General features: G+C 48.8%; 1 pseudogene; it reads right to left on the minus strand.

Annotated features, from left to right (window-relative positions):
* Positions 1-3625: 3625 nt before the first annotated feature.
* The window catches only part of LOC119278906, a 10582-nt pseudogene continuing 4234 nt past the window's right edge, over positions 3626-9973 (minus strand).

A 9973-nucleotide genomic window follows, 5' to 3' on the forward strand; every position in this document is an offset into this window, starting at 1 on the left:
GTGCCGCGTGCACCTCGCGATCTCATCCTCACCCGCCGACTGTGCGCACCACAGCTCCTCCGGCCGTGCACCCGAGCCCGTCCACACTCCGAGCTCCTTGTCACCCGCCGGTCGTGCGCTTCGCCTCGTGAGCTCCGCTGCTAGAGCAGTCGGGCGCTCCGCCTCGCGAGCTCCGCCGATCGAGCACCGCCCATCCCCGACCTTCCTCGCGTGCCTCATCGTGGTGTCAGAGCGAGTTAGCTCCCGAGCGCGACTAGGCCGGAGCGACACGACTGAGCAGGGCCGGGCGATGGCGCAGCGAGCAGAGGACGACAGAGCAGTCCGGCGAGCGTTGGGGCCGGGCAGCGAGGCGAACAGAGCACAACAGGGGAGAAGAAGGACCCGATTGATTTTTACTTTTACTTTTACTTTTAGGGTCCTTTGTGTTAATTTCCGAGACTATTCTGTGGCTTTATTTTTTCAGAGTCATGTTTGCATTTTGTACTGCACTATCATTGAATGAAAGCACTAAACACGCCCGCGCCTTTGCGTGTTAAAAGAAGAAGAAGAAACATGGGCAGTGCACTCCGAACGTTGACCGCATCCCTTGGGAGCAACGCTGCTTCGTGTTTTTTTTTAGGGAAGGCCATCATGGCTAGCTTTATTAATTTAGATAGGAATTACATCATCCACGAGGGTTGAGACCAGACAGCCTGGTGGCTCGTCCGTCCAATAACTACAGAGTTTATTACAATAACTGAAATTAGCTAGCATATGCGCCGCTTTATTTGAATTACGATAACAATGCTTGAAATTGACCTTCCCTATCAAAGTTGAGACATCCACACATTCAGCGAAGATTGCAGCAGCTTCATCCCACCATCTTGTATGACCAGCACAAGATTCAATTACGATCAAAGAATCTAACTCTGCCTCCACACGCGGGAACCCAAGCGAGTTTGCTAAGTTCAGCCCGTCCCGCATTGCCAGCGCCTCGGCCATCACTACGCTTGAAGTATTGGGAATATAAGTACACTGAGCAGCTAGAAAGGATCCATTCGCATCCCTGATCACAGCTGCAGTAGCACCCGCTCTTTCTGCCACATAAAAAGCTGCATCAACATTTAATTTTACAAACCTGGGCTCTGGCTTCGTCCATGCATCTTGCACAGGTGTAATTTTATTTGCTCACACATAATGCTGACCTGACAGCAGAGTGGACACTACGGTTAGGTGGCACTTTCTCTGTTTCCTATAATAAAACATGAAGATTTACTCCTGGCTAAACTGTGCCAACATGATGAACTGCGGAGAACAAAATGATGAACGCCATTTGCTCTTACAGAGGGAGTAGCAGCTCACGCATGCATGCACTTGGTGATACAGTGACTACTGAAACCACACTGAAGGAGATATATAAAAGCAAAAGGTCATCATCTATGATATGAGTTACAGCTAGATAGTGTGTTCCGAATCGAAGCCACAGATCGCACATAACATAACTTGGTGCATTCCTCGGAACAGGAAAATACAGTGACGTACGTGCTTAAATTAAGTGTCACAGGATTCTTGGCTCACAAAAGAAAGCACGGCAATACATACTCTATCCAAATAAATATGCATGGTTTCTTCTCTAGCCAGGCTGTATGCGCGGAAACAGTTCTGCGGAGGAGCCGTGCCCAATCAACACACGAAAAAATAAACCTCTGAATACAGATCCTGCTGCTGCTTGGTCGTAGCTTCCCAGAGTGATGGTGTGACATCATGACATCTCACCAATCTCAGCAGATTATATTTCTCCATGTCTTGGGCTTCAGAAGACTAGGCTCTGTTCACAAATCATGTCACAGCAGGAAACTCGTAAGAAGTAATGCAGCATCAGAGATTACACTAATGCAGTCAAGGAACGAAAAAGAATAGTTTAATGTTGGTTGTCGTCATGCTGTTACCATTATCTTTCTTGTGTGATGTTACCATCTTGCCACCAAACCAGCAGACAGGCATACTCAAAGCCTGGTACTAATTAACAAGGACAATCAACTCCATTATTCGATGCTCCAGTGACAGCTCGCCGTCCCATCAGAGGTGGGACCCTCGTCGCCTGTTTGGTCTTCTGCCGGTGTCCATCCGGCAGCCGCAAACCTATGTTGTTAGAATAAACCTTGCAAGTTCAGTTTCAGAGTTTCAGTTAGTTTTGCTGCCATGGCAGCGATTTCTAGTAGTGTTCTTTCTGTCAGTTTCGACAGTTATGCAGATTCTTTCATGGGATGGCACGAGCATTATGGATCGTAGTGGCGCAAAGTCAGGTGGCCACGAGCCCCGTTCCCTTCGTTGTATTGTAACCCGAATAAATTCTCTGAGAAAAGAACAGAAAAGCTGCGGCAAGTATGCCCAGGCAAAACCTGGTCTCCCACCTCCGTTTGTAGCTGCATGCAGATCTGGACGGCAACATATATATTCTGAGAAATAAAATAATTACAACATTTGTCACCACCAGGTTCAGGATGCAGAACATGCATAGGCATCGAGAACTGAAGAATACATGTGTAGCACACAACCATGACGAGTTGCAGGTTGTGTACTCACACATAACTTTCTATGGTCGTATGTGTTTAAAACAGTTCCACCAAGGAGCCACACACAATCAACACAAGAAGAAGAAAGCTATGTAGCTAGAGCAATCCATCCAGCTCAAGTAGTGGCATATGCTGAAAGGATGATTGGATTTTTTTTGCTGAAATGGTATGCGACACACTAACAGAGAAGGAAACTGACGCATGTGCATGGCAGGCAGACCAATGTGATCTTGGAGGACGAAAAGATAAAGGAGGCTTGATGTTGGAGATCCAACTGTTGCCGTGGATGTCCATGACTGGTCACGAACAATGATCGAATCAGCCGCGGCCGCCCTATCTTGATGGTTCTGCAGTTTCAGATTGGTCAATGAACGGAACATCTCTTCCTCACCACCATCTGTGTCTCTCACAGCCTACCACATAAACTCCTGTAGCTGAGTAAACAGTAAATAATAGTGCAAATGCTGTGACCTGAAAGCAGAGTGCACACTCCAGTCTGGCAGCACTTGCTCTGTTTCCTAAAATAACACATGAAAAGTTACTCCTGACTGAACTGTGCTCAAAGGGTCACGACGGATGAACATTGTTCACACATGTATATTTTATTTCCTTCAGAAATTAATTACAAAATTTGCCTTACACACCATCGCAAGGCTAGCTGGAGGTAAAAACATCCTGGACCAGCAAGTCCAAGATGCAGCTGCATATAGTATATACTGTCTTAGAATACATGTATGGCACACAACCATGAGAGTTTCAGCAGGTTCCGTAACTGCTTGCTCTGACTGAAACCATACTCAAGGAGATGTATGAAGGTCATCGTCTATCTGAACTACAGGCTACTAGTGTGTTCCAAATCAGAGGCAGAGATCACACACATTCATGCCATAAACTTGGTCCACCATTTGGAACAGGAAAATGCAGTGGCATACCTAAATCAAGTGTCACAGAATCCCTGGCATATGAATGTTGTTGGTCAATGAAAGCACGACAATACATACTCTATTCAAACATGATCCCTGCTCTAGCCAGGCTGTATGCGCGGAAACAGTTGTGCAAAGGAGGAGCCGTGCACAATCAACACTAGCAGAAGACAGCTCAAAATACAGTGATTGCCTATGCATGGCATATAATCAAATCTCTTGCCTGACTGCTGCTGCTTCATACGTAGCTTCCTGTGGTGATGGTATTACATGACGGTAGCTCACTAATCTCTGCGGATGGCATATTTCCATGTCTCGGGCTTCAGTAGTCTAGGCCCTGGTCAGTGATCACAAGTGGTGTCGTCACATAAATTTGTAAATGAGACTGTAGGATCAAAGTTGACACTGTAAAAGCATCATGCATTGAAGGAACTGAGAATTTACATAAAAGGAATATTTACTTTCGGTTATGGGTAGCGAGTTGTACTACTAGTCATGCTGTTGCCGTTATATATGTTTGATTCTTTGGTGTGTGATGTTAGCATTATCTGAATATACTTTATTAAATCTCTAGTGTAGTAGTACTCCCTCCGTTCGGTACCTATTAGATCGGTTGAGCAGTTTCAGATTAGTCAGTGGTTTAAGAGATGGACTGACGTACGTGTTCCAGCTTATGGATTTTGGCGGGCTCGGTATCCTTCATCTTCATCGGCAGTCTCAGTCAAGTCTTCCACACCTCCTGACGATGCCGCTGTCATCTTCTCGCACCCTGCCTGCCAATGATCGTACGTACAACTTGTCAAGCTGAGGAACCATTATCTCAATGTTAAAAATGCTGACCGTGCCAACCTGAAATTAGGGTGGACAGACACAGACATGATCATCTCCAATTCTCTCTCTCCCTAGTTGCTCCCATGCATCTCCCAAACACCAGTACTGCAATCGATCGAATCCTGTTGTTAACGACGGGAGACAGTTTGGCAGCACCTGCCCCGTTTCCTAAAACATCACGTACACGAAAAATTTACTGTTGGCTGAACTGCGCTCACACAAACAGGCATAGAAATCAATGAGTCGTGACGGATGAACAAAACGAAAGCCATTTGCTAGCGTACCACCGTGCAGCTTACATCAACTCAATCGTACTACATGAAAATAAAGATAGATGAAAGGGGAGTTGAATATAGCTAGCTACTTTCCGTCCCAACTCTTCAGAACGGGCCTGTTTTGGTTCTCTGCCAGTTGGCCTTGCAGGTCCTCCGCCAACTCGGCATCATACCCATGCAGAATAAATTGCTTGAGGTTTGGGAGATATGCTAACCCACAGAACAAACCAATACTGGACCTACCATGCCGTCCAAAATACTGCAGCAACTCAAGCTTAGGGGCTGTTCCTTCTTCAAACCCCACCGACTTGAGGTTTCCTATCCATTCCAGCTGCAGCACCTTCAGGCTCGGGAATGCCTCCAGACGGAAACTGAAACGGACCTCTTCACCAACGAACGAGTCACGCAAAAGACGTAGGGTAGCCAGGTTTGGTAGATTCCCAAGGACTTGTATGGCCGCATCATGCTCCGATATCCACGACTCCTCTAGCTTCAGCTTCACGAGATTTTTGAGGCCCTGGATCCACGCCGGCAGCTCAACCAGGTTGCCTCTCAACTTGAGGCTCTGCAGGTTTTCTGGAGGTGAGGACAGCCCATCCAAGCAGCCCGATAAACCTGTCTCTCCTTCTGGGCACAGTGACAATGACTCCAGGCTGCTGAGAAGAGCAATTGCTGAACACAACTCTTGACGGTTTCTCTTGTTTATGCCTGTCACTCCTAACTTGCGCAATCGGGTGAGCATTTTTATATCTTGTAGAACAGTCTTCCTCACTGATGCGTCCACAACACGTAGTGTGTGCAGGGCCTTCAGTTTCCAAATCCCTCTTGGCATTTCAACACCATCTGAAGTCCATTGTCTGCCACCAGCAAGAATGCGTTGCATCTTCACAAGTTTGATGATGGCCCTTGGTAGCTTCACTATGCTCGTGCCAGAAATATCTAGTGTCTGGAGTTGTCTCAGGTTCCCCAACGAATTTGGCAGGTGATGTATACCAACATGTCCCCTTACAGAAAGATATCTAAGATGTACAAGCTTCCCAATGTGCTGAAGGTGATGATCAACAAGATCCCACTCGCCTTCCAAATCCAGCACTCGTAGTAACCTCATCTTATCAGAAATGTAAAACGATCTCCAATTTCCGAACACCGTCAATGATCGTACACGGGACAGGTCTACTATATTCTCAAACTCACGCTGATATCCCTTCCAGTTGATGCTTACAGCAAGATGACGCACTGTGCCTTGGTTATTTAAGTTGCACCCTTCCTCCAATGTGAAAACAAGGTTTTCCTCCATAGACTTTGAGATGGCAATTTCACGAATGAGATCATGGACGTGGCAGGAGTCAATTCCTTTCCTACTATGAACTGACTGTGGAGATGGCAGGATCATGCTCCTGCTTATAAGTTCCATGAAGTAAGAGTCCAATACTTCCTCCACAGACTTGCCACGTACCTCACTTGAGTAACTCTCCGCAATCCAACGACGCACTAAGCGTCTCCGTGCAACCTGCTGGTCTTCAGGAAAGATGGCCAGATACAAGAAACAAGCCTTGAGGTAATAGGGTAAACCATCATAGCTTTTCATAAGGATTGCTTTTATGGTCTCAAGTTCTGGATTCATCTCCAACTCAGCACTGATATGCTCATTCATTTTTCTCCATTCAAAAGCAGTTTTTGGTTGGTTTGCCAAAAAGCCACCTATGGTGACTAGTGCAAGGGGCAGCCCTCTGCACTTCTTCAATATCAGTTTTGTTGGTTCAACCAACTCTGGATATCGCTCATCCAAACTTACGGCCTCCTTAAATACCTGAAATCCATATCAATCAAGTCATTTAGTACAATAAGAAAGGAAGCAAATATGCACAATTGTCTAACTTACTTTTTTATGGGAATATGTACTACAACGATGTTAAAGTGAGACAATGCTACTTTTTGTTGGATAATAAGTTTCTCCATCATCCATTTTTTTATTCAGTATATCTTCATTTCTGTTCCTAGAAAGATTTTCCTCCCACCTAACAACATGTCCATAGTATAATAACCCAACTTCTCGCTCATTCCTACCTGCTTCTACTTCTACAGCTACACCTCGCCTCAGTGCTAATTGTATTCTTGCTACTGATTTCATTGGACATCAATTACCCACATAGCTACAGAAGTAGGCATTAACTTGATATGATTGGGCCTCTTAGTTAATGGTGCATATTTGTCATAATCATAACACCTGAATATGGTTACTACATGAGCAGCTCTTTTACGGTGCTCCTATTAGAAAATAATATGGTTCCTCAATCTTAACACCTTAATGACTCATCCAGCAGAGTTTTTTTATGCATGTGCACAGAATAATTGTGGAGGAATTCAAGGAGGGCACCATAACAACAAAATACCCAATAAAGTGTGAACTATTGGATTAGAACAATTCGGCCCCTGCGTTGCTCCCAGTTTAATGTGGGCGACTCAGGTCAGACTCGCTCCACTAGGTTTAGGGTTCCATTCTACACCTCTCCCCACCTGCTGTCGCATTGTGTTCTCCATGATGGACACCGAGTCTCCCTCATCCTCTCTTTGCCGGTGGACACATCAGCAGACTTGATTTTGGTGGACACAGCGGAAGAAACAATACAACAAGCAGGTTGCAGGCACTGGACGGCTAAGAACAGAGCACACAAGCACCAGCTATTTCCAACCCCCTTTCAATTGGGTTGCCTTACTTTGCTATTTTTCTCATAGTAGCAACTCCTCCAGCAGCAAGCTTTGGAGGTATACACATGGAGTCTGCCACATCTGTCGCCTCCTATTTCACACGTCTCCAAAAAAGAGATATCTAACGTAGCCCAGCCTTCGCTCCACGAGAAAGCGATCGTGGAGGCGATCGCATCTGAGGCCAACTCCACCGGCCGCCGCCGGTCCCTGCCTCTTCCGTTTGGCCACTCCGGCCACGCGAGGAGGTGGGGACCACGGCGCTTCGACGCCGGCCTGTAGTTAGGGTTTGTCTAGTGTCTCCTTAGGGCGCTGTTATGGTGGTGGGAGCGATGCCCGGGCAAATAAATCTGCCTCAACTCCACTCCCACACCGGCGGCGACCTTCACGGCGGCGTCTCGGAGTTGATGGCAACGTATGTTGTTCGGTCCTGTAGATCGGCAGCTTGGTCTTCTCGTCGTTCTTCAGATCTGGCGATGAATAAAAGTATTTCAGTTTCTTCTCTGATGCGGTGTTCTACACTGTGGTCGGTGAGGGGTCTGGACGGAAGTGTGTCCAAGCAGGGATGGTGTGGCGGCGGCATCTTCCCCGTGGTGGACTTGTGTTCTGGGGCTTCGTCGTTGCGATGACGTTTTCTCCAACGTCGGAGTGGAGCCCGAGAGGTCGTCCAGGAGTACGCGCAGACTACTGTTTGCGCATGTCACAGCTGGAAGATGGTGTATCCTGTGCTGGTTTTGTGGTTGGAGGCTGACAGTTCTGGTTTCTTCCTCCGACGCTGTGGTCGTGCGGGGATGTCAGTTCTGGAGCTTGATGGCGTGTCCGGGGACATGTTGCCCCGGTCTGATTCGTTCAACGGCAATGGTTTTGCTTCTGGCAAACGACTTTGAAGGTCCGTAAAGCTGTTGATCAGCGATGAAGCCGCATCGAGCTCGGGTTTAGAGGTGATCTGTCTTCCGTCCCTTTGGTGGTCACTTCGGTGGTGTCGAAGGAGGGAGATGGGCGCTGGTTTTTTGCATAGGTTTATCCTATCTTTTCAGGTCTGTAAGGTCGGTGTGTACGTGCCTTGTAACTTGATTTCATCTTATAAATGAGACACGTATTACCATGCAAAAAAAATATTTCACACGTCTCAGCATGCCTCTCCCTCACCTGCTATTCAATAAAGGAGAAAGATAACTAGGCTACAGAGGGAGAAGCATGGCCAACACAGTTGACCGATGCTCCGCCTTATAAAGAAATGGAAATAAAATTAAGTACAAGATTAAGATGCTAACACTCCTACCCCTGGATCTGGATCTTTTTGGATCTGGTAAACCAGGGAGGGGTGTGGCAGGGCATTGGGCAACGAGGCAACGGCACTTCGTGGTGAGCTTGTAGCGCATTCAGCAGGGCGTGCTGCAGTGGTGATGTCCGGTCGCTCAAGCATTGAGGGCAGAGGGGCGGGTGTGAGGCTTTGGCTCCAAATAGCGGTCCAGCTGTGAGTTTTTTTGTGTTGGGACAAACCCTCCGGTGACACACGCCGGGACCTCCGGTGACACGAACACCGGACGGAAGAGACGAACTTGAGACAAGAGTATTTGCGGCGACATACGCCTCGGCGACGAACACCTCACCGCGCACACAGCATTTTTTTTTTCTTTCAGCTCAAATCGGAAAACATACACGGAGACCGCCATATGGTGAGCGCACATAAGCTCCCAGAGACTACATCTCTCTCCCTGGCTCTCATGTTGCACTCGACTCACTGAAACAAAGCAGCTTACAATGGCTTAAATAGCCAGACCCAACACACACCCACGCACCCGGTCAGTAGCTAACAACCATATCCACATTGACTTATCATATACAAATCTGGAAGAACTGAGTGACTTGATTACCGAAAAAGGGTTTCCCCCCGCTTTGTATTCCAAAGCACCAACACCGATACAGAGCAGACGCTGGGGCGAGCAGCACAATAAGCCAAAGAAAAAGAAAAAGAAACAATGCCAACACCGGCAGCTCGACAGACGCGAATGATCTACAACCGCTGCGCCCTCCGAAATCTACCCACCACGATCCTAGGCTCCGATCCTCCGAGTACCAAGCAGCACCTCCAAGAAGGAAACGACGCCGACGACGCTGCTGCCCGGACGTATCCTAGGGTTTCCCCCGGCACACGGAGGGTAGGAGGGAATGAAGACCACCGGCACCCTCCAGGGAGGAATGGTGGCACCCGCAGGCGTCACCGCACCGGAGCCGGAAGATCCGGCAAGGATTTCTCCCCACTCCAAACCCCACCGCCCAACCGGATCGAAGCCAACCAACCAGCTCGCCGTCGACCACCTTGCGCCATCACGGTTGCGCCACCACCCGTGCCGCCTCACTGCGAACGCCACCACGAGGCCAAGAGACCCGAAGAGAAACGCCAAACGACGGAAGCAGCGGCACCGCTACCGAGCAGGAGGGGCCCACCTCCCCCGCCAACGTGCGCCCCGACACCGTCGCGGTCGCCGGCCGGACGCGGCAGCAGGGCACACCAGGCCACCCCTGGCCCGGCCGGACCCAACGGGCCCGCAAAGCCCCGCCGTCCACGCTGCAGCAATTCGGTATCCGCGTCGCCAGCCCGCCGCCGCTCGCCGCCACGCCCCGGCCTCCTGGAGGTCGCGCCGCAGGCTCACCCCGCCGCCGGCCCGCCCGGGCCCAG

The sequence above is a fragment of the Triticum dicoccoides genome, chromosome 3B (genome assembly GCF_002162155.2).
Source record: "Triticum dicoccoides isolate Atlit2015 ecotype Zavitan chromosome 3B, WEW_v2.0, whole genome shotgun sequence".
In the NCBI taxonomy this organism is placed as follows: Eukaryota; Viridiplantae; Streptophyta; class Magnoliopsida; order Poales; family Poaceae; genus Triticum; species Triticum dicoccoides.